Source organism: Rousettus aegyptiacus, unplaced genomic scaffold, assembly GCF_014176215.1.
Source record: "Rousettus aegyptiacus isolate mRouAeg1 unplaced genomic scaffold, mRouAeg1.p scaffold_m13_p_2, whole genome shotgun sequence".
NCBI lineage: Eukaryota > Metazoa > Chordata > Mammalia > Chiroptera > Pteropodidae > Rousettus > Rousettus aegyptiacus.
Window position 1 is genome coordinate 51,445,266 of NW_023416295.1, and position 3,204 is coordinate 51,448,469.

At 37.5% G+C, this 3,204-nt stretch overlaps 1 pseudogene; it reads right to left on the reverse strand.

Moving 5' to 3' along the window:
• Positions 1-1,884: 1,884 nt before the first annotated feature.
• Positions 1,885-2,003, reverse strand: LOC118614885 (annotated as a pseudogene).
• Positions 2,004-3,204: the final 1,201 nt, after the last annotated feature.

The following is a 3,204-nucleotide window of genomic DNA, read 5'->3' on the forward strand; positions in this document are numbered from 1 at the left end:
ACGTCTAACATTGCTCAATAGGATTTAGGAGATGAAGGGAGTCTGGCTGAATCTATTACAGAAATTTACAGAGGAGAAATCTTAACACATTCTAATTTTGTGACATGAGCCTTCAAGGAGTCAGACTTCTAGTGATGGTTGTTGAAAATAATGGAGAGAATTCATGCCCTAAAATGCTGGGAGGAAAACTGACTTTGTGATTGAGGTATTCCAGAGAGGAGCATGACAGATGGCAGGCCAGGCCGAGGTTCAGGCAAATTGCTCTGAACACATGGTTGCCATTTCACCCCACCCTCGCTTATTCCCTCACCTGTGCATTGAGTAGTTTCAAACCCAAAGCTCCTTGGAGAGCTTAAAAGACTTCAAACAAATTGGAGAAAATACTGACAACCATCATGATACAGGATTGGTCATGGGTCAGTATGTCATCTTAATATCCATTTCGCATGATTATATGAGATCTAATTTATATCACTATAGTGTGCTTATATTCATATTTCTATAGTGATTGTCTGTTACATTAGTGGTTATGTCACAATAGAGATTACAAAGATCGTTGCATGGGATGGCTACTTCTGAAAATCCTAGATGGTACTGAGGGAAAATGAGATGTTCAAGTTTTTGAATACTTGGCTCAAAACATGGAAAAAAGAAAAATAACTAGAAAATCCCTCTAAAATTTTTAAAAGATTCCTTATCTTTTACAGCCACAAGATAGATAACACCGAGTCTGACTGGAAGGGTTACAAAGTTGCAGAGCCAACGCGAAACTCCTCCAGGTCTCTTCACTAACATTAAAGCATGATGTGGAAGATGTTGCAACCTAAGGTATAGGGTCATTTTGGTAAAAATAGGTAAGAACAAGAAATACGAATCCCTAAATCACCCTAAACCTTCTTTATTTATAGAAGCAGCCACTCCATATTTGAGATAACCAACATTACTATTCATAAAATCTTTCACTTTGCACACTTGCCTCAAGGATGCCTGATTCTCACACAGAGCCAACCTCACCACCTTGCATAGCCTCCAGGACTGTAACAAGAGATTTTTATCCTATCATAGTCCAACTGGAGAAGTAAAAGACCTACTCTGGGCAAAAATAGCCTTTAGTCAAAAAATGGCAGAAACTTGTTAATGTAAGTATTAACAAGGTGAACATGCCCGGGGAAAGGCTAATACCCAGACCCTCCAGGAATTATTAGAGGTTGTCTCTGAACTGAAGCTAATTTTAACCTCCCACTAAGTGGACCCAAACCTCCACTATGATTCATTCCAACGTCAGAATGAGCAACATTGGAAGTTAGTTAAAAGACAAAGATGTGGTCTGAGTCATCTGATAAGACAGCCAGTGGAATCATGAATGCACAATACAGTTCTTTTCCTTGGTCCTAGAATATATACTTAGTAACTAGAAGAATCCCTAGATTTGTTCCTGTGCAGTGAGGGTCATTATGGTGGATGTGTCAAGTGGAAACCATTAAGTCACATCTGCACTGAGGTAGCAAATTAAAAATAATACTAGATTGGCAGAAATTAATACCATTATCAAATAGTACCTGGAAAATTTAGCAGTGATAATTCCTATTGTTTTTCCATTAATTTACCTTTCTGGCTAATTAATTAATACAAAAGCCAGACAGGCCTTTCGAAATGACCGATTGGATATCATTGCAATTTTAATCAAGTAGTTTTACCAATAACAGCTCTGATGGAAAAACAGAGTTTTTAGCGAGTATAACCAATATATCCTGACACAGCTACGTTGTTTTCTTTTTAAAAATTTTTTTTTAAATTTATTTTTTGGAAAGGCAACCCTTGGTTGACCTCACAGATTACAAGGACCTTGTCAGTTTACAATACCTTATTTTATTTTATTTTTTACGCCTATAGCACCTGGTCTTCCTAGGCGGTCTTGCATCCAAGTACTAACCAGGCTCGACTCTGCTTAGCTTCCGAGATCAGATGGGATCAGGCTTTTTCAGGATGGCATGGCCGTAGACCACGTTGCTTTCTTTAGACTTCCTATCAGCAAAGATAATCATGTCAAAAACAATGGAACATCTTGCCTCTCATACATCAAGATATCACAACTCTTCTGCTCCTGGTCATACTGTCATCTAGAGGGACCCTGACTATCCTGTTTTTCCTGAGAATATCAGGCTGCTTTATTATATTGATTAAATTATGCTGATTGGCCTGATAGCAGGATGAAACAGACCCTCCAGATACCTTCTTTCGTAAGACAATACAAGAAGATATGAGACAAAACTTGTAGAAGTGAAGGAGTCTGACACATCTGTGCAGTTTCTAGGAAAAAGGGATATGTTGGAATGTTCCTTCTAAAATGAGAAGCAACTTACACCATACCCTATGAGGGAAGAAGCACATTTGTTCGTATTCTTAGGATAACACATACCATCTTGAGGACTACATTTCTGACCTATTTACCAGCCAGTTTAACATAGGGTCTGATGGAGAAAGAACACCATAACAGGCCAAGACTACAGTACAAATTGCCCTCCACCATTCAGGCCTTATTACCTGCCATGCCCAGGTAAGATGCTTGTGAGAAAGATGCTATATGAAGCATCTGGCAAGCTATGAAATCAGAAGGTAGGGTCTTGGAGTAAGGATGTGACTTCTTCAGCACAGCTCTTGGATTGCTGCTGTAACGTGGTAGAGTTCAGCCCTGGCATTAAGTGATGAATTCAAATGAACTGTTCTTCAATGGCCTGGGTATTATCTGATCACTGAATGATAAGGTTAGCATGAGCAGCAACATCCCATGCTTAAATGAGAATATTTGTTGAAAGAATGAATAAATGTTACTTTTTATCATTTTTCAAACATTTCATTTCCCTTTTATATTACTTTGTTCTGATTAATACATTTCTTTAACTGAAAGGAAATAAGGTAAAAGAAAAACATTAAGAATACTTTCTGAATAGTGTTGAAATATTCTTAAATATTAATTCATATGGTACTGAAATAAAGAGTGTAATGACCCAACAAAAGCAGATGGTGATCCAAAAAATAACTGAGTTGCTTCATGCACCCTTTGCTATGCATTCTCTTCCTTTCAGTAACAAATAATTGCATATACAGAATTACCATATCTGACATAGTTATCCATTCATTCATTATTCAGGTAGATAGATAGACAGACAGATAGATGATTGATATAGCATGCATCATAAACAA